The sequence below is a fragment of the Ovis canadensis genome, chromosome 1 (genome assembly GCF_042477335.2).
Source record: "Ovis canadensis isolate MfBH-ARS-UI-01 breed Bighorn chromosome 1, ARS-UI_OviCan_v2, whole genome shotgun sequence".
Lineage (NCBI taxonomy): Eukaryota > Metazoa > Chordata > Mammalia > Artiodactyla > Bovidae > Ovis > Ovis canadensis.
Genome location: NC_091245.1, coordinates 119,272,556 through 119,294,757, shown reverse-complemented (window position 1 = coordinate 119,294,757; position 22,202 = coordinate 119,272,556). Strand labels below are relative to the sequence as shown.

Here is a 22,202-nt window from a genome sequence, read left to right as displayed (position 1 = left end):
CTGATACATCTTTAGTAGATCTTTAACTTATACTTTCATGAATGTGTCTCTGTAGAAGGGAACCTCACATAATCCTGAAATCATGAGACCTGTGTAGGACAGCCATTTTTCCTATTTTAGGTAAGCAAGCTGATTAAATAACTCATGTGCTCAAGGTCACTGTGGTGGGCACTGGTAGAATCAGGGCTGCTTCATGCCCTCCTGTGCCAAGTGCATGGTCTGTGCCAACCCTGTACAGGAGGTGGGGATGAGAGAGGCCATCCCCAGGGTTGTGTACATGGAGCACCAGGGTCAGTCGGTGCACAAGCATTTTGGAGGGCACCATTTATGGTCTCTGAAGATAAGAGTGGGCAGATAGGAACATTCAAATGTGTTCCAAAAAAGCAAACAGAAATTTTCAGGCTGTCCAATTAAGCAAAATAAATAAGGCCGTGTGTCACCTGACGGCACCTCGGTGGGGTTACTGTGACAAGACTGTCTCAAAAAGCCTCTGGCTGACTGACTCTCTTGAGACCCGACCTTTCCAAGCTGGTGTGTGGGCTGTGTCAGGCCAGGGTGCTTAGAGGCTGTCAGAAGTCTGGCTAATGGGAAGCAGTAAATGGGCATCCTCAGTCAGCAAGCTCAGCAGCATCCTGAAGGGACAGGCAGGCCAGGGAGGTCACGGTTTGTGGGCATAAGTGATGACAGGGACAGCCTTTGGCAAGGCTGGAAACTGCCAGAAACAGGCAAAGGAAACGTTCCTTTGCCCTGGGCATGGGTAAGGGGAGTGAGTCAGGATCTGGCATGTGTCAGGAGGGAAGGATGAAGGAGAATGAGAGGTGGCTTTCTCCCCCCTCCTCCCAAGAGCCACCAGCTGAGCCTCCATTCCAAAATGGCAAATGACCGCCTTCACACCAAAGCCTGGGCAACTCGCTTCAAGACCAGGTTTTAACTGACTCAAATATCTGAGACTCTTTCAAATTTCCATAAATAAACTTCACTTTTTTTTTTTTTTTTTTTTTGAGGAAGGATAAGAGATTTGTGCTAAAGAACTAAACCCAAATTCCTGTTGAAGATGTCTTCTTGGCCCTTGGAGCCAGGGAGCTTGTCTTCCTGGGACACATGTACACTTTAAGAAGTGGGCAGGCATTAGGCTAGTGTCTGTCTCCCCACGAGGCTGTAAACAATGTATTCAACCTAGTGATGATCACAGCCACCATTTGTTGAAGACTTCGCCAGTGCTAGATGCTTCGTATGCATTGAGAGATGGCTACCGTACTATCCCCGCATTAGAGATGACAAAACCAAGGCCCAGAGACAGTGGGTAACTTCCCCAGCATTACCCAACTCACAAGCAACAGAGCTAGGATCAGAACCCAGAATTGCAGTGACTCCTTACGATATTTCACCGCCGCATTAAGGCCAACTGGTCGAGTGAATGGATGAACCCATGGATGAGCAGAGAGCGTTCAGGATAATGCCTTGAGTGCTTGCTTTTGTCCTTGCTGTGGAGACTTAGGGAACAAAGGGTTTAAACCACTTTGGAAGCAGCCAGTCTCGTCGCCTCCCAGCTGGTTTGCTCAGCTGGTCCAGGCATGTTAATGAGATCAGGTCTTGGGGTCAGACCCAGGGGACCCTCCCAACACCCAGGTCAGCACTCCCTCCCCTTCCAGCTGCCTCGCACAAGGCTGCTTCCAGCTACCAGTCCTAGCAGACTCTAGGTTACAGGGCAGAGGCACAGCCAGGAAAATGTGAGTGGCAGGTCAACAGAGTCACCCTTGACCTGGGGGTGTTAGGGTCGTGTGAGAAATCACGTAGCCCAGCTGCTCACGTTACAGACGCGGACAGTGAGCTCCAGAGAGGCTCGCTGACACAGCGAGTGAGTGCTGGAGCCGGGAAGAGACCCGGGTCTCTCTGACTCCACCGCCAACGTTCCTCACCACCAGGCTACACCAGGCCTGACGGGAGCAGGTAGCTCACTCCGTGAGTCAGGGCTGGGACACCTCGGTCTGTATTGCAGTTGTCAGGGGTCCGTGCCACCTATTTTCCTGTCCCCCCGTTTGTTGAGGGTCCAAGTCTGTGGGCCGCCCAAGGGAGGCCAGAGCACAGCCCTTCCGCACAGAGAGGAACTCAGATGGGCCCCAGGGAATGGCTACCCAGGTGCCAGGAGCACAGAGACCAGCCTCTTCCCAGTGTCCATAGGCAGTGATTAGCAAACCAGAAAGGAGAGGGGCTCCCCGGAGACGCCCAGCACAGATGGCAGGAAATGGGAGGGCTTGGCAGCCAGGGGAGGAGGCATGCATGGAAAAATTGACAATTGAGATTCGGCCTGGATGCCCAACAACCAAGAATCCATTTCCTCCGCCCCTCAACGCTCCCCATCCCCAGCCCAAGTGCCGAGGCCATCCCCAGACCCCTGGTCCCCTGCCCACAGGCAGCAGGGTAGCTCCAGGGCCCCTGGCAGCTCCAGAAGAAATGAGATCCAAGTGATGTCAGAGATGACAGATTGTGAGGGGGCCAGGGCCCTCCCCTGACAGCAGGGCTCAGCTGGGTGGCCCCTGTGGAGTGGAGCAGATGGGGAGTCTGAAAGGGAGATCCTGGAAGCCTGGAGACTGTTTCTATTGTGGCTTTTAGTTGGGTTTTCTCCATTTTTTTTCCTTTCATGTTTTGTGAACTCGATACAGTTTAACATTGGGTTCTGATCCAGTTGCGCTGTGTCTACTTACTCTAAAGGAGGTGAGGGCGGGGAGGAGCAGGAGCAAGTGGGCTGGGCTACAGCACAGTTTGCTTTCCCTTGTTGGGATCTGAGGGATGGGTTAGAGGAAAAGGGAGCTGACTTTGTGCCTCCATGCAGCCTGTCACCTCTACCTATCTGACTAAATCCAAGATCTTTGCACCACTCCACGCTGCCTCTCCTGAGGAAGATTCTAGAAATTCAGCATCATGTCAGGAAGTCTGCTTTCTCCAACAAGGTCCCATTCTAGCCTTGGCCTTCCCTTTCAAAACTTGTACTAGTGTGGTCCCATTCCAGCCTTAGCCCTTCCTTTCAAAACCTGTACTAATGACTTACCTCTGGCATTCTCTAGAGGCCTCCGTGGAGAAGGAGGCCCCTTTAGGTGTCCTGTCTGATCAGCCTATATTTGGGAAGGCTTTGCCTGCCTTCATCCCTGTCCAACACTTGTGCTGTCTCCGTGTCCATCTCAGTATCTCCCTGCTTGCCCTCTGACCCTGTCTCTGGTCAGGCGCTCTTTCAAGCTGTTGAGCTTTAGCCAGATGCCTGCTCCCAGGCCCCCTGTCTCCTGGCCCTCCTTGTCAGGCTTACTCTGTCCCTCTGAGGGAGAAACACACATGCAGAGGGGGCTGTAGCCAGAGAAGCTCACACACGCCTCTGTCCTCCTTGGACCCTCCAAGCCTGTCCTGGACTTCCACCTTCATCTCATGAGTGAGCATGATCTCTGTAAAGAAAACTGCTTGTTCCTTAAATGGGCAACTAAACTAGTGTTCTGGAGGTCTGATGAGGCAGCTGGAACAGCTAGAACCAGAGCACCAGAGACAGCCTCAGAGCAGGTGGGGGCAGGGATGAGGGGATCAGTGTGACCAGCATTCAGACCTAGTCAGCACACAGTCTGCAGCAGAGAGAGGGGGCATGAAAGGAGGTTCAGAACCTGCTTTACAGCCCTTGGCTTCCCAGCAGCCATCAGAAAGGCCTAGGTGTCCAGAGCAGACCCTCAGACAGAGAGGACAAGTGGCAGGGATAGACGCAGTCCAGGGGAACCATAGGCAGCCTCATTCCTGCCCAGAGTGCCGAGACAAGCTCTGGACGCTTTGTCCTCCCAGGTGTGAACGTGGTGGGGACTGGCCCATCCTTGTTTGGACCCCACCCCACACGGCCGATGCCAGAGAACAACCTCCCGCAGAGGCTTCCCTGCAGAAAACCCCCGCAGGAAACTTTCTCCACATGGGTAGTCGAGCTGAGAGGCTTCTGAGATGGAAGGGAGCCAGGAACTCCAAAGTGGTCTCTCTGCAGCCAAGGCAAACATCCTCCTGCCCAAGCCACTGCCGGCTTCTCTCAGATGTCCCTGGAAGAGTTCATCTTTTCAGGACCTAAATCCCACTGGGAACCTAGACCATCTGGCTACTAGTGGGGTTGCTAAATCACTGTTGAAAAGACTTTCAGAAATGGACCTGATACATAATTAGATGGAGAGTTGGACCCAGAGCAAGGCTGACAGAGGGGGGTCTTGGTGCAGATGCAGTGCCAAGGGCCCCTCTCTCTCGCAGAAACCCCCAGGCCTCACTGCCGAATGGAAGGGGAGAATTTGTCCACATGAGAAAGTAACATTTGTCGACATGAGAAAGTTTTCATGGAAACTGTCAACCTTAGGGTCTGTGCACTTTCCACCAAGTGGCCAGTGGGCTTTCACCGAATGATTGAATAGTGGTGTCGATCCCACACTAAAGCTGAGACATGGGTACAGTCTTCATGGAGGATTGTTTGTGTCCAAACAAACAATGGTTTCCTCTCCACTCACAGAGGCCATAGTTTCTGCAGTCTGTATCAATGCCTTCAGACTTGAGATTGAGGAGTCAGAGCCCAGGTACCCCTACAATTGGACAAACAACCACTCTTTAATCAGACAAACAGCCACTGTTGAGCCAAGAAGAGTGGGGATGCTTCTAGATCAGAACAAAAGCATGTTTATGTGGTTATTCTGAGAAAGAAATCCCCTACTTGGATGCCAAGAGGTGTTTTTCAAGATTTACCCTCAGCATCTGGTGCCTCCTGAAACGTCTGGTTGTCAGAATTGGTGTCTAGAGTTACATGCCAGTGTCTGTATCCACGAGAAGGAAAAGCACCTTGGAGTGTTGTCATGCCATCTTGAAAGAACAAAGACATTGAAAAAGTATTCTCCTAGAAATATCTCCGGTTAAATGGAAGCAGAGTAGCCAGAGAGAAAGAAGTGGGTGGGATGGTCAGGCTGTCTTCATTGGGACAGGTCAAGGGCTAAGTATATATCTGCAGTTCAAGAGCACAGACCAGTTTACAAGGTAGCAATGAAACTCCTGAACTGTTACAAGTTTCATGCAGTTGTTTCCAATCTTAAGCATTCATTTTCTTCAGATGCATCCCTGTTTGTCAACAGTGGGATATTTACATGACCCAGGATAGAACTGAGGTGGCAGAAATCACTTTTCATAGGAGCTCAAAATCCCAGTACCAGGCCACTCCATTTAACTTCTGAACATTCCCGACGGGCTTCTATGTATGCTTTAAATGAATGTATTTTTACTGTCTCTTATGTCCGTAAGCTCAAGCTTGTTAGCTATGTTATGGAAATGGTCTATATTCTTGCCAAGTTCTATCTGCTCGGCCTATCAGTGATTGAGAAAGTCTGTTGGAATTTCTCTCTTGCTTGGGTATTGATGATTCTTCCTGCAGGGCTGTCCACTGTCATTTTATACATTTTCAGCCTGAGCGTGTTTACCTGTTTGATTTTCAGTGCCCTCTTCATTTCTGACTCCTGGGGATTTGTTTTGCAACCCCAACTGTGGATTCAGTAAGAAATTTGTAACGGAGGGTTTTTCAAGATATTTAGTCTACCACAATTATGATTTGTGTACGAGATTCTTCTGTTCCTCAACTACAGACAGAGCTTTTAGTGGCTACTTTTTCCAATTTGAAGGGATGCCTTTCAAAGCAAGCTGCCTGTCTAGGCAAGGTGTTAAGGTGCTTTGATAAAAAGAGCTGAAGTTTCTTAGCACTGACATTGAGGGTGAAGAGGGGAGACAAGGCACTGTGAGGATCTTGGGCCCACAGCTAAGGACAAGAGTGTCCAACAAGACCCCTGCTCTGTACTGGGCATGAATGACAGGTGCAAACCACTACCTCAGTGGACCCAGTGCCTCTGCAGTGTGGGAAGCGACTGCTGAATGATGACTGCATTTGCCAACCATTTGTACGCAATTCAGGGCCCAAGATGGCCTTGGCAGGACAGAATGTTCTGCTGGAGAAGAAGCTGCTTTCCTAAGAAACCTCAAGGCCCCACTCAAGCACAGGCATCCTCAGTGACTCTCTGTAGTGGCAGAGACATGAGTTGGCTCAAGATTCCCCACTCTCCTTCCCTGGGCCTTCCCCCTGAGGCTCACTTTGCACTGGCATTTGGCTTCTGGCAAATGGTGAGCTTGTTTAACCTCCTTCTGTTCCAGATGGCTCTGAGAAGGACCAACAGGAGGAAGGAGGGTGGGAGGGCAGCTGGGAGGCAAAGCTGTCTACTATTTGGAAGGCATACCCAGGGACCCCTGAGAAGGCATACATGCCTGGCATGGCCCTGGCACTCAGCAGGCTGACTGTCTCCAGAGGTAGGGGCTGGGCGTGGAGATTCCCTGTATCGAGCTATTTAGGGCTGTGGAGATCTCAAGGTGGTTGGGGCCATATAAAGCTCGACTTTGATAACGAAAGACAAAGCTAGCACATCAGCGTTTACAAAAACACTTTCAAGTATGTTACCTCTGTTGAACTTCATGCTCACTCTTAGAGATGATATTATTGTCCATATAACAAGGGGAAAACCAAGGCTATGCAAGTTGTAAGTGATTTGGCAGGTTAAGTGAGGAAGTGGTCACACTTGCTATCTGATTCCAAATTGATTGTTCCCTTTAGGTAGCTGATATTGGAATAAAAAACACTGATAGACCTTTGGAAGCTGAAATGATGTTGAAATTCCCTGCTGTTACTCCTTTAAATTTTTTGCAGGTTAAAAGAAGAGAGGAAAATAAAACCCAAACATAAAAAGAGGTAAAAGGAATTGTCCAAGGTCATACAAAAAGTAAAGTGGCAGACCACTTAGCAGTCCTCAAAGGATTGCATTTATTTTAAAACTTTGTGTTTCTGATAGTATTTCAATTCATTGAATTTCATTTTTTATGAAAGCTTATCATTTCTTTGGGAAATAAACTCCATACTGTAATGATAGTCTACAGGAATGGCTAGCCTAATAGACAACTATATTGGTAAGAAAGGTCCTGAATCACAATTGTCAGCCGGGCCTCCTGAGTTCCAACTGGTCGAATGAATTGTTTCCTCCCTCAAGTCCATTTAGTACCCATCAGAAATCTGAGCTGTGTAACACACTTGGCTGTCAGGGTAGGTCCTTTCCTAACCCAGAGATCTATTATTGATTCATCACCTAATAAGCACAAGATGAACAGGAGATGTTAGGTGTTTTACACAAATTATTGTTCAGTAGCTCAGTCATGTCTGACTCTTTGCGACCCCATGGACTGCAGCACGCCAGGCTGCCCTGTCCTTTACCATCTGTGAAGCTTGCTCAAACTCCTGTCCTTTGAGTTGGTGATGCCATCCAAGCATCTCATCCCCTGTTGTTCCCTTCTCCTCCTTGGTTCAGTCTTTCCCAGCAGCAGGGTCTTTTCCAATTAGTCATTTCTTTGCATCAGGTAGCCAAAGTATTGGAGCTTCAGCTTCAGCATCAGTCCTTCTAATGAATATTCACAGTTTGATTTTCTTCAGGATCTGGTTCGATCTCCTTGCAGTCCAAGGGGCTTTCAAGAGTTTTCTCCAACACCACAGTTCAAAATCATCAGTTCTTCAGCGCTCAGTCTTTTTATGGTCCAACTCTCACGTCCGTACATGACTACTGGAAAAACCATAGTTTTGACTATATGAACCCTTGCCAGCAGGATAATGTCTCTGCTTTTTAATATGCTGCCTAGGTTTGTCATAGCTTTTCTTCCAAGGAGCAAGCGTCTTTTAATTTCATGGCTGCAGTCATCATCTGCGGTGATTTTGGAGTGCAAGAAAATAAAGTCTGTCACTGTTTCCATTGTATCCCCACCTATATACCATGACATGATGGGACCAGATGCCATGATCTTAGTTTTTTGAATGTTGAGTTTTAAGCCAGCTTTTTCACTCTCCTCTTTCATCTTTCTCAAGAGGCTCTTTAGTTCTTCACTTTTTGCCGTAAGGGTCCTGTCATCTGCATATCTGAGGTTATTGATGTTTCTCCCGGCAATCTTGATTCCAGCTTGTGCTTCATCCAGTGCAGCATTTCATGTGATGTACTCTGCATATAAGTTAAATAAGCAGGGTGACAATATACGATCTTGACATCGCCTTTCCCAATTTTGAACCAGTCCATTGTTTCATGTTCAATTCTAACTGTTGCTTCTTGATCTGTGAAACCTATATAGTTTTCTCAGGAGGCAGGTACACAAATTACATCTCATTTAAAGTTCATTTATATTCATCTTATCTCTATTTCACACATAAAGAAACTGAGGTTTTTGAAAGATCATGTAACTTGCCCAAACTCACAGTGCTAAAACCAGAATTTAACACCAGGTTCAAAGGACTCCAAACATACACTCTGACCACCAATATTAGTATATTATTGCTTCACCTGAAAGAAAAATTCAAACTGCAGGCAGTGGTTGAGAATGCTGGGAACAGCAAATAATTTGAACATCTGATAACAAAACTATTGCAAACAATCTTACCAAACTGCATGCATATGAAAGGTATTTCAAGATTTATCTGTAAGCCAAAAAAATCACCCTTAACAGAATAGTATCAAAGATTTCAGTTCTTTTTGTGTTACCAGCTTTCTAGACCCCTTACATCTTACCTTGCATTCATCTGGGGTTTCTGTGTAGGTGGACCACAGCATTGGAGACTCATTGTTGCAGTTATTATTGTTAAAGATAAAGCCATAGGTGAACAGGAAGTGTGCCACTGGGGAGAAGAGCATGGCGTTCATAGCCACGGGTCACTGAAAACGCATTGTCCTTTACTCCTCTCTGACTGGAAGCACTGTAGTATTAAGAAGCGTTGACCTTGCAGCCTCTGTACACAGGTTCAAATCCTGCTTCCACCACTTGTGTGTGTGTGTGTGTTAGTTGCTCAGTCATGTCTGACTCTTTGCAACCCCATGGCCATCCTCTCTGTCCAGGGAATTCTTCAGACAAGAATATTGTAGTGGCTTGCCATTCCCTTCTTCAGGTGATCTTCCCGACCCAGGATCAAACCTGGGTCTCCCGCATTGCCGGCAGATTCTTTACCATCTGAGCTACTCGGGAGCCCCTCCCTGCCTCCACCACTTACTAGCTGTGTAACTTCAGGCAGTATAACTAACCTCTCTACACCTCTGCTTCTCCATCCATAATGAGAGGTAATAATATTTCCTACGTCATAAAGTTATTGGGAAGATGTAATGAATTCACATTTATAAAGTGCTTAGTATGGTGCCTGATGAGTCACAGGCATTATATGTTTTGTTGCATTTTAAAAAATAGAATGGAAAGCACAATTACAGAAAACTAAACAAACTGATCACATGGACCACAGCCTTGTCTAACTCAATGAAACTATGAGCCATGCCATGTAGGGGCACTGAAGACGGACAGGTCGTGGTGGAGAGTCCTGACAAAACATGATCCACTGGAGAAGGGAATGGCAAACCACTTCAGTATTCTTGCTTTGAGAACCCAATGAGCAGTATGAAAAGGCAAAAATATATGGCACTGAAAGATGAACTCCCCAGGTCAGTAGGTGATATGCTACTGGAGAAGAATGGAGAAATAGCTCCAGAAAGGAAAATGAAGAGGCTGAGGCAAAGTGATGTGGATGTGACTGGTGATGGAAGTAATAGCTGAGAAAAGAAGAGAAGCAAAAGGCAAAGGAGAAAAGGAAAGATATACCCATCTGAATGCAGCGTTCCAAAGAATAGCAAGGACAGATAAGAAAGCCTTCCTCAGCGATCAATGCAAAGAAATAGAAGAAAACAATAGAATGGCAAAGACTAGAGATCTCTTCAAGAAAATCAGAGATACCAAGAGAACATTTCATGCAGAAATGGGCACAATAAAGGACAGAAACTGTGTGGACCTAACAGAGGCAGAAGATATTAAGAAGAGGTGGCAAGAATACACAGAAGAATGATAGAAAATCTAAGGTCACTCACCTAGAGCCAGACATCCTGGAGTGCGCAGTCAAGTGGATCTTAGGAAGCATCATTACGAACAAAGCTGTTGGAGGTGATGGAATTCCATCTTTGTATCCTCAAAGATGATGCTGTGAAAGTGCTGCAATCAGTATGCCAGCAAATCTGGAAAACTCTGCAGTGGCCTCAGGCCACAGGAAAAGTTCAATTTTCATTCCAATCCCAAAGAAAGGCAATGCCAAAGAATGTTCAAACTACAGCACAATTGCCCTCATCTCACATGCTAGCAAAATAATGCTCAAAAGTCTCCAAGCTAGGCTTCAACAGTATGTGAACCAAGAATTCCAGATGTTCAAGCTGGTTTTAGAAAAGGCAGAGGAACCAGAAATCAAATTGCCAGTATCCATTGGATCATAGATAAAGCAAGAGAATTCCAGAAAAACATCTACTTCTGCCAAAGTCTGACTATGTGGATCACAGCAAACTGTGGAAAATTCTCCAAGAGATGGGACTACCAGACCACCTTACCTGCCTCCTGAGAAATCTGTATGCAGGTCAAAAAGCAACAGTTAGAACCGGACGTGGAACAACAGACTGGTTCCAAATCTGGAAAGCAGTACGTCAAGGCTGTATATTGTCACCCTGCTTATTTAACCTGTATGCAGAGTTTATCATGTAAAATGCTGGACTGGATGAAGCACAAGCTGAAATCAAGATTGCCAGGAGAAATATCAATAACCTCGGATATGCAGATGATACCACCCTTACGGCAGAAAGCGAAGAGGAACTAAAGAGCCTCCGAGGAGGGTGAAAGCAGAGTGAAAAACCTGGCTTAAAACTCAACATTCAAAAACCTAAGATCATGGCATCCGGTCCCATCAGTTCATGGCAAATAGATGGGGAAACAATGGAAACAGTGACAGACTTTATTTTCTTGGGCTCCAAAATCACTGCAGATGGTGACTGCAGTCATGAAATTAAAAGATGCTTGCTCCTTGGAAGAAAAGTAACGACAAACCTAGGCAGTGTATTAAAAAGCAGAGACATTACTTTGCCAACAAAGGACCATCTAGTCAAAGCTGTGGTTTTTCCAGTAGTCATGCATGGATGTGAGAGTTGGACCATAAAGAAGGCTGAGTGCCAAAGAACTGACACTTTTGAGCTGTGGTGCTGGAGAAGACTCTTAAGAGTCCCTTGGTGAGCAAGGAGATCAATCCAGTCAATCCTAAAGGAAATTGGTCCTGAATATTCATTGAAAGAACTGATGCTAAAGCTGAAGCTCCAGTACTTTGGCTAGGTGATGCAAAGAACTGACTCATTGGAAAAGACCCTGATGCTGGGAAAGATTGAAGGCTGGAGGAGAAGAGGATGACAGAGAATGAGATGGTTGGATGGTATCAGACTCGATGGACATGAATTTGAGCAAGCTCAGGGAGCTGATGATGGACAGGGAAGCTTCATGTTCTCCAGTCCCTGGGGTTGCAAAGAGTCAGACATGACTGAGTGACTGAACTGAAACTGAACTGAACAGAATGAACAGTGCCTGATGAGTCACAGGCATTATATGTTTCTGTTACATTTTTTTTTAATGGGTGAACAAATAATTAAATGGACAAATATTTATTGAATACCTGGTATGTGGCAGAAACTGTGCTGGGGAATATTTCATACTGTGAAGAAAAGCTTGCCATGGTTGTGTAAGAACCCTTTATCCTGCTGGATCAGCCTGTTGGTACTGTGCAGCACCTTGGTACTTGGCACTGTGCTGGGTCCAGGAGGCCCACTCAGAGGAGGGAAAACCCTGTAGATGTGTAAAGACCAGTTGACATCCACCATTAGTTCACCTTTCATCCAACTTTAGGCAGAATTTCTAGCCATTCAGCAGTTTCCTAGAGCATCCTTGTGGTGTCTAACTTGTTCATCCTTGGACTCTGTTCTCAGAGATCTAGCCTGAGCAGGCAGCAGGCATGAGAGGCTTCCCCAGGCCTCCTGTTTACTGATTTCCATCTGGGTGTTATTTCTCCCAGTATCATACCAGCTTCCTATCTCTGGAACCATAGCATTCCAGTAAGAGATACCAGCTGTTACCTTCAACAGCCCCTAGGACTTTGCCAACTGTTCTCACCTCACACACAAGCCAGTCTTTCCTGTCCTGGGTTTGAGCAAATTTCCTTTGCTTGTGTCAGTTGCTGGCTTGCAAAGTTGTACTTTGTTCTTTCCTAACATCTCTGTGCTCATCTCCTCCTAGATATGGTCTCACTTAAACACTAAGCAGGTGTGATCCAGACCCAGAGCTCAAAGCCCTGGAATTAGGTTACGAACTCAGAATTTTTAGGAACCCTGATGGCAGGGGGTGAGACCAGCAAAGAGAGACTGTAAGTCATCATCACAAAGTCATAAACTGAGCTTGAGCACGGACTACTGGGGAAGGCTAAGGAACTAATGCTTCCACAGAAGGAAGCCCAGGAAAATCCCAGGTCCTGCAAGCCCAAATGAAATGAATACTAGTGCTCAGGAGGTTCTTTGCCTCTGCTGAGAGGTTGGAGGAAATGTCCCCCAAGACGTGTTCCCTGCTCTCGGTCCACTTTGACATCGTGTTGGCTTTATAATGTGCCACCCCTGGCCCAATAATCAAAAAGGTTAATTCAGAGATAGAAAAGGTGACTCAGACAGGACCCTCAATAAACCCAATGTTTTGTGGTCCCAGATGCCATAAAACCCTGAATGGAGAAGTTAGAAATTGGCCATTGAGGTCAAAAGCCTTTTCGACAAAATGGTGGTGGCAGTAACTCTGAGATATTAGTCTGTTGGACTAAAGGCCTAAAGCACACCTCTGAACTGTCCTCAGGGAAGATTCTCGCCCTTGCAAGGCATGTTACTACTAACCATCCTTCATCCTGGTAATAAAAGCTTACAAAGTGCTTTTGCTTATAGCATTTCTTTTGCTTCTCACAGTAGCTATGAAAGTAAAAGTAGAGAAAGTATCATTTCTCTTCCAAATGAAGAAACAAAGACTCAGAAGTTACGTGACTTCTCCAAGGCCAGAAGGTGCAGATGGACGAAAATATCTTTACCATCCTACTAGCCTTTCGGGTCCTGAATTTGAGAAACAGTTTAATGTGCCACCAACCAAGAGAAAGAGTCAGTCCCCTTTCATTGGAAACCTTGCCTAGGTGGGCCCCCTTGGGTGCCACAACTGTGTCACACTGGAGATTGTTTTTGATCATATACAGACCCAAGACCGGACACTCTGCTGACTTTTTCTAAGATAATGCTTTATGGCGTCTCTCAAACTTGTGAAGCAACTGGAAGGGAATTGGAGGAAACATCTGACTCTTCCTCCCCCTCCTCCACACCACCCAGAACAGGTGGATGTCCTGTACCATGCAGGCCCTTCCACACATTCCCTCTGCCCATTAGGAAGTCCTCTTTTCCTTCTAAAGCACAGGCCAAGTGCTGATGCTATGATGGCACCTGGTGCCAACCAGCAGGATGCCCTGGAGGCAGGATGCCAGATGTGCTCCAGGATGGTATTTTTTGCCAAACAGGTTGGGCAGGGGAGTGAGGCAGGTGGGAAATCATGCAAAATGTAAAATCTTGCCTCCGTTCCTTGTCTGGAAGGCACCTCTAACTTGGAGAGACAAATGTGACAGAGACATTGATGGAGCAGAGGAGAGTCTGAGGCAAGGATGGCTGTGCCTGCAGTCCTTGGCCTCCTGAGGATGTCAGACAAGGGTTCAGCTTTTTTTGTCCTCAGGCACATCCTTCACTTTAACTATAATGGACTCAAGCCAACCTGAGGACATCCTGCCTCCTGTCTTCTTTGACAAAGTTTGAGATCTAGGAAACTGGAAGCAGATGTGTGCCTTTCAAATGATAGTCATGTCTGGCAGGTATTGAGTCCCCGCAATACCCACCCCATCTTTTGCTTTTTCAAAAAAAACCCAAAGTTCTCCCTTTCCCAGGCAGGAGGTAGGAAGAGTTGCTTTTCTTATGGAAAGATGAATGAATTCCTAAGGAAGCCTCCAGGTGAGGTACCTCCATAGAGAACAGAGAGGGGGCTTCCCTGGAAGGTCTGTCCTTCACCCATAGGCTCTGTACCTTTGGTGTGATTTTTCCCTTTGCAGCAGAAGATCTTGCCCTGAGCAAAGTTAGTTTACACCTTGTTACTGAAGAAAATAGCTGAGTTTTGAGAGATAAACAGCCACCCACTCCCTGTCTGTCAAGAGCCAGTACAGCTGAAGATGAATGAGAGACCTCACTCTGCTCCCGTCTCTGCCCGCCCCATTACTCTCTAATTCTTCCTGCTCCATCATGGGGACAGCCAGCCGCCTCTTCCCGGTCCTTGCCTCCCACCTTCCAGAACTAAGCTTATCCTTCAGGAAATATTTAATGTTCGTATGCCTCCCTTGATAGAAGCAGTTTAAGGGTTCCTGTGATCCTGGATTTAAATCTGTCTCTTTCATTTTCTACAAATTTATTGCCATCTGTTGATTTCATTCCAGTGACACCCACATCACGATCATTCATAAGGAGAATCAGACTCATTCCTAGACCCCTCCCTTACTCACAGCTCTTTCTTCCCATCCAAATGCTGGAGCGTGCATGAATTTGTAAAAATATAGTCTCTCTCTCTGTCTGTCTCTCGCACGCACGCACATACACGCACACACACACACGCACACGCACATGCATTTGACAGACTGCAGACTATCAGGCAATTTTACATGTTGATATTTATTTCCTGAATAATTAGCAGTGAACACCCACCAATTCCTTTATGCCTTGGGACCTCTGGTTACTGTGCCCACTAATCTGTGTTCAGGATTTCTTTGGTGCCTTTTGTCAGCTGTTTTGGCTGCCTCATGATTACTTACTCCTTGATAAAATTTCCTTTTTGATTTCTATCAAAGGTAAGTTAGTAGGTAGTGTCTTGTCTGTCCTCCAGTCCCTAAGTGCATCTGTCCTTCCCTCGTCCCTCCACCGCACCCCTATGAAGTTTGCAGGGTGTGAGTAAGGACTAAATGAGATGATCCATGCCGGCTATTAAGCCTGACACGTTGTTGAGGGCTCCATATGTATTATTATTGTTGGTAGTTTAGTATCTGCCAGTCTTGCTGTTTAACGTGACTTATTTAACTAATCTTCCCCACTTCTTTAGTGCCAGCCTACGCTTCCCATCTGCCTTACTGCCATGGCCTCCTAACTGGCCTCCCTGCCTCCCTTCTCCACACTCTTCGCCTCTACCACCCATCCTCTGCATCACAGTCAGAATGAGCATCTCACAGTATAAATATGATCAAGTCACCCCCTCCTAAGGTTCTGCATGCCCTTCAAGATAAAGTTCAAACTCCTTAGCAACTAATGCGAGACCTTCCCCACTTAGAGAATCCGAGGCATCTCTTAACCATCTCATCTGTGGTCCCTCCACCAGGTCCCCTGGACACAGTCAGTCGTGTCCAACTCTTTGCAGCCCCATGGGCTATAGCCTGCCAAGCTCCTCTGTCCATGGAATTTTTCAGGCAAGGATACTGGAGCGGTTTGCCATTTTCTTCTCCAGAGGATCTTCCTGTCCCGGGATCAAACCCACATCCCTTGTGTCTCCTACACTGGCAGGTGAATTCTTTACCATTAGTTCCCACCAGGATGTGTCATTTCCCCAGAGAGTCCCCCTGGCACCTTCCCCCAGCCTGGATTCAGTGTCCCTTCCACCAGCCCAGCTTCTTCTATGTGTTAATAACTAGCACTTACGTGTTTCCAGATACTTCATATATCTTAACACATTTAAACTGGGATCAAGATTGCCGGGAGAAATATCAACAACCTCAGATATGCAGATGACACCACACTAATGGCAGAAAGCAAAGAGGAACTAAAGAGCCTCTTGATGGGGGTGAAAAAGGAGTTAAAAAGCTTGCCTCGACATTCAAAAAACAAAACAAAACACAGCATTCAAAATATTAAGATCATGGCTCTAGTCACATCACTTTATGGAAAATGGATGGGTAAAAAGTGGAAACAGTGGAAGATTTTATTTTCTTGGGCTCCCAAATCACTGCAGATGGTGACGCAGTCCTGAAATTAAAAGATGCTTGCTCCTTAGAAGGAAAGTTATGACCAACCTAGACAGCATATTAAAAAGCAGAGACATTACTTTGCTGACAAAGGTCAGTCTAGTCAAAGTTACGGTTTTTCCAGTAGTCATGTACAGATGTGAGAGTTGGACCATAAAGAAGGCTGAGCACCAAAGAATTGATGCTTTCAAATTTTGGTGCTGGAGAATACTCTTGAGAGTCCTTTGGACTGTAAGGAGATCAAACCAGTCAATCCTAAAAAAAAATCAACACTGAATATTCATTGGAAGTACTGATGGTCAAACCAAAGCTCCAATATTTTGACCACCTGATGTGAAAAGCTGACTCATTGGGAAAGATCCTGATGCTAGGAAAGATTGAGGGCAGGAGGAGAAGGGGACAATAGAAAATGAGATGGTTGGATAGCATCACAGACTCAATGGACATGAATTTGAGCAAACTCCAGGAGATGGTGAAGGACAGGGAAGCCTGGGATACTCATTTCATGGGGTCACAAAGAGTCAGACATGAGTTAGCAACTGAACCACAGCAACAAAGCATTTAATCCTCACAGCAACCCTATGAACTAGGCACTGTTGCTGTGGCCACTCACAGATGAGGAAATTGAGACACAGAGAAATTAACTGATTTGTCCAAGATCTCACAGCTTGGAACTGGGATTTGAACCCAAATGAACTTGGCTTACGAGTCTACACTTGTAACCACTGGGCTCTGTCGCCTCTAGTGCTGTCGGCCAAACCACAGTCCTCTCTGGTCCGAGCCCCTTGACCTGAGAAGCCCTGTGCATGTTTGATCCTGGAGCCTGTCCCGCTATCTCACTCAGGGTGTAAGCACAGTTCCTTTTCAGGTAACCTTTCCACCAAACCATCATCCTAAGTCTGTGGGACTCAGTAGATTTAAGATTAACCCAGTTTGCCACCAGTTGCCCCTGCATCATTCCATAAAAAAAAGGTCTAGAAGGCCTTCATGTGCTAAAACTTTGGAGTCAGAGACATAGAAGATACAGCTGCGCCCTTGGGAGACTTATAATTTGGTTGAGATAGAGAACATTATATGCAAGCCTCAAGTAATGATATTGATTCCTCAAATCACAAACAAAAATCAGTTTCTTTGTTTTATAATCAGTCCTTGTGTAAAAATAGTCTCCCATTTGTCCCCACTAGATCCCGAGTCCCTTGAAAAGAGAGCGAGTGAACTGCAGCTCCGTGCCCAATGCTCAGCAAGTGCTTCTCTATGAACCTAAGGCTTCTGCAGCTGCACTGTGTCCTAGCTTCAGTTATGCAGGCTTCCCAGGCCTGAGTAATAAAGGGCATCTGAGAGATTCCAGGTTGGAAGTGGATTTCTGGGCACAAGAGTCCCAAGCGGCTATAGACCCAAGTTGTTCAGGACACTGGAGCCTCAATAAGTACAGTCTGACCCCTCCACTCGTTACCAGTTGTTTTCCATTGCACAATAGACTCTACCAGGCAGCTGCCTCCATCCATGCAGACACGCCCTAGGGCAGAGCAGGGCTGCCTGCCACTGTGTCAGTCACCCCCATAGCCAGTCTGACCACAGGGAAACTATTCTCAGAACAAGGAAACCCAGGACCTCTCACAGTTGGCACATCTTGCCAGGATTGCAAAAAAAACACCACATTTTTGCGAGAGCAGCTCACTACCTATCAGCCTGCCTCCTCCCCTTCTCTACCTCACCCAGCCCAGAACAGTTTCCCTCTAACAGAGTCAGGGGCACTTGCAGTCTATCCCTGGCTTGTACAGCTTTGCATCCTTCAATGTGGATTAAAAGACAACGCACGCTGTCAGGGACTGCCTCTAGAAGCACCTTGGGCAGCCAGAGTGTTGCCCACTCTTCTATAGGTCACTCTTTACCAGGTCCCACGTGGATATCCAAGTCCTGTCACCTTCTAGTAGGAACACACTTTTCTCTTCTGTAAAATGGGAATAAACATACCTACTTTGCAGAGTGTTTGTGGAGATTCTACAGCTGTTTGTTTAACAAATATTTAAGTACCTATTGGGGACACAGCTTCCAGTACATAGTAAACACTCAAATGTAATAGCTTTAAGAAATTCTGTCTTAGACAAAGTGGTTTCAAAACAACATGGAAGAACACACAGGTAGCAATATTCCAACTCTTTCCCTTCAATTGTTTGATGCTCTTAGAATATGCAGGGAAATAGGGTCTCAGTAACTAGAGTCAAACCCACAGAGATTTTCATGTCTCTGAACCTCTGCTTGTGGTGGGGTGTTTGCCCCTTTAGTCATCTGTCTGACTATAATGTAACTGTGTGTTGACTTATCTCTTTGTTGCACTAGGGACCATGAGGGCAGAGACTGTCTCTGCACCTTACATGTTGTTGCCCCAGTGGGCACATAGTACAGATTTGTTGGCCCATGGCGGGTGAGCCATTTATGAGCATTTTGCCTGCTCACTGACCCAGCCTTCAATATCAAGGGAGCATCGCAAACACATAAAGGTGTCCACTTTTTGGACACTTCAGTTCAGTCGCTCAGTCGTGTCTGACTCTTTGCAACCCCATCATGCCAGGCCTCCCTGTCCATCACCAACTCCCGGAGTTCACTCAGACTCACGTCCAACGAGTCAGTGATGCCATCCAGCCATCTCATCCTCTGTTGTCCCCTTCTCCCCCTGCCCCCAATCCCTCCCAGCATCAGAGTCTTTTCCAATGAGTCAACTCTTCACATGAGGTGGCCAAAGTACTGGAGTTTCAGCTTTAGCATCATTCCTTCCAAAGAAATCCCAGGGCTGGTCTCTTTCAGAATGGACTGGTTGGATCTCCTTGCAGTCCAAGGGACTCTCAAGAGTCTTCTCCAACACCACAGTACAAAAACATCAGTTCTTCAACACTCAGCTTTCTTCACAGTCCAACTCACACATCCATACATGACCACAGGAAAAACCATAGCCTTAACTAGATGGACCTTTGTTGGCAAAGTAATGTCTCTGCTTTTCAACATGCTATCTAGGTTGGTCATAACTTTTATTCCAAGGAGTAAGCGTCTTTTAATTTCATGGCTGCAGTCACCATCTGCAGTGATTTTGGAGCCCCAAAATATAAAGTCTGACACTGTTTCCACTGTTTCCCCATCTATTTGCCATGAAGTGATGGGACCAGAAGCTATGATCTTAGTTTTCTGAATGTTGAGCTTTAAGCCAACTTTTTCACTCTCCACTTTCACTTTCATCAAGAGGCTTTTTAGTTTGGACACTTAGTGCCCCTCTAATTCAGCTTCTTTCACTTACAGAGGCAGCCTGGGCTTTAGTGTCCGAAGGTCAGATTGTAGTCACACCTCTACTATTGGTTGGTCATAAACTCTGAGCAAGTTGCCTGATTTTTCTCAGCCATCATTGTCTCTTCATCTAGAAAACAGACAGTAAGATCCCAGCCTCATGGGGATGTTCTGAGAGTGAATAGGATGATGGGAATAGGAAGATTTTTAAATTTCAGAGCACTGCCCCTCCTCTCTTGCTATAAACCAGTGGTCAAGACTGATACAAACCATGGCAAAAAAAAAAAAATTAAGTCTTCTTTGTAGTTTTCTTATCAAGCATTTTCTTAGAACCATCCACTGTTTCCTTATATTCAGCAACTTTGCCCACTGTTTGCAATAAGGGAAATTGAGGCAAGTCATATGACTTAGCATTGGCAATCTAGAAAAGGAAAGAAGCCTTCTGCAGGTCAGTTTCCTCATCCCAGCCTAGAGCAGAGATGAGGGTGCCTCTTTCTCTCCTCTGGCTCAGATTCATTAGTTGCCCTAACGATCATTTTCTGAAGGCCCAGTGCTCTGTAATGCTGCTGTCTGACTTCCCAGATTTATAATCAGTCTCTAGCCCCTAACAATGTCTGGATTCTAATTTGCATATTCACTTTCACTGTCCAATCCAGATCCCCCGGGCCGCAGTCTGGCTGGGGCTGGTGCTGTCACCTAATTGTGGTTTCTGCTCTTCCCTCCTCTCTCCAGGATGGGGGCAACTCTTAGGAGTTGTATGTTGGTGGTGGATTGTGAGGTGGATGAAAGAATGAATAAGGAATCTGCACATTTGAAGGCTTGGTGGGGAGGGGGATGCGACGGGTAGATAGCAGTTCTGCTCCTGGAATAGAAAGGCTATCTTCTAGCTAAGAAGAGTCCAGCCCTGCTGGATGGTGTCAGAAACACATGTGCTCTGCAGCTCTCTTTCCTGGTCATTTAAAGCAGTCCTCCAAAAAGGTTTGGAGAAATCTCCCTCCACCCTGCCCCACATCCTGTATGGCCTTCATTACGTCCTGCCTTTGAGGGACCCTGGCGATGGTGGTAGGGAGGCTGCCACCCTGGCTCCGCATCATGGTAGAGTTCAGCCTCTAACCTTCATCCCCAAAGTAGGACAGCCCGACTTGGACTTGCATGATAAAGCAACAGCAACAGGCTGTTCAGCTCTTTGGCTGAAAGAATGTATTTCTGGGGCAACACAAGCCTGGCTGATGGTGTCCACAGGAAGAGTAGCCCATGGGATTTGCTAGTATGGTTAAGACCATCCCTGCACCCCCTCTGCCAGCTACACACCTTGTATATATCAGGGTTCAACCTGAAACCAGTGGCAAACCCAGACCAGGCATGTCTTGGTGGTGCTTATTGGGGCTCAAATGCTCCTTCCTCCTCCAAGAAGCCTACCCCACCTCCCTGACACTGACTTAGTGGCTCCTCTCTCTCTGTTCCCTGTTAACTCTGCCCCTGTATCACTGTGGCCATTTTGTCTGCTTGGGTTTCTCCACTAGATTGTAAGTGGCAAGTGTATAGAAGTGCGTCAAGTGTTTCTTCCTCAGCTTTGTAGCCTCAAAGCCCAGCACAGTTCATAACATACACTGACTTGTCAACAGTGCTCTTTGAAGAAATAAAAAATCTGACTAAATAAAGAGCCATAGTCGTTAGTTTCCTTTTAGAGACACCTATTTATGCTACTCACGGGGATAGCATCAAAAAGTTGGGAAATACATTGGGATTTATTTTACCTACAAAGTTTCTGCATCATAGAGCTTATCAGTTGTTTCTGATGTTGGCCTGTGTGCCTGCATGCCAGATCACTTCAGTCGTGTCCGATTCTTTGCGTCCCTATGGACTGTAGCCTGCTAAGCTCCTCTGTCTATGGGATTCTCCAGGCAAGAATACTGGAGTGGTTGCCATGCCCTCCTCCAGGGGATCTTCCTGACCCAGGGGGTGAACCTGGGTCTCCTGCATCTCCTGCACTCCAGGTGGGTTCTTTACCACTAGTGCCACCTGGGAAGCCCTTATGTTGGCCGACCTGCTACTTAATAAAGATTTGAGCCCAAGCCTCTCCTCCTAGCACAGTTGCTGTGCCTTTATGTGTCTCCAAGTTTGTGTCTAAAGTGAGAACATGGATTAGCTCGGAAAACATCAGACATCCCCCTTGCTGTCTTGTGATTCTGGAGCACGTTCAGAGAACACCCCAAGATGGTAAAAGGTCTGGATATACTTCAGATAATATTTAAGGGATTGTCAGTATTTAGGGATGGAGGAAGAAGACTCAGGGATATACCAGTTGTTTTTAATTATATGAGGTGCTATAATATATAAGATAAAAAGGATCAGACTCTCTCAAAAGGCCCTGTGGGCTAGAAAGACCAGTGGTTGTTAAGCAAATAATTATTAAGCATCTTCCATATGCAGGCACTATTCTAAGCAAGGTTGTTATTTAGTCCCTAAGTCATGTCCTACTCTTTTGAGACCCCATGGACTATAGCCCACCAAGCTCCTCTGTCTGTGGGATTCCCCAGGCAAGCATACTAGAGTGGGTTCCCATTTCCTTCCCCAGGCGATCTTCCTGATACAGGGATTGAACATGCATCTCCCACGTTGCAGGAGGATTCTTCACTGCTGAGCGACCAAGGAAGCCCTATTCTAGGCAATAGGGATGCAGAAATGAATAAAAGAGACAAAAACCCTTACCTTATGGAGGTTACTATCTAGTGAGCAGTGACATGCAAAAATAAATGTATTGGGTGGAGTTTCTTGGACTCCCAAAATGGGCTGCCTGGGAGCTAGTGTTTGCTGTGTTCAGGGGTACTTTTATAAATGAGTCACAAAGGACTCATATATCCGTATTTATAGAGCTGGAACTGAGTGTTAGTTCAGTCGCTCAGTCGTGTCC

General features: G+C 46.4%; 1 protein-coding gene across 1 annotated transcript in view; it reads left to right on the top strand.

Annotated features, from left to right (window-relative positions):
- The window catches only part of FAM78B (family with sequence similarity 78 member B), a 93,564-nt gene that overhangs the window by 9,755 nt on the left and 61,607 nt on the right, over nucleotides 1-22,202 (top strand). The gene's annotated exons all lie outside the window — the stretch shown is intronic.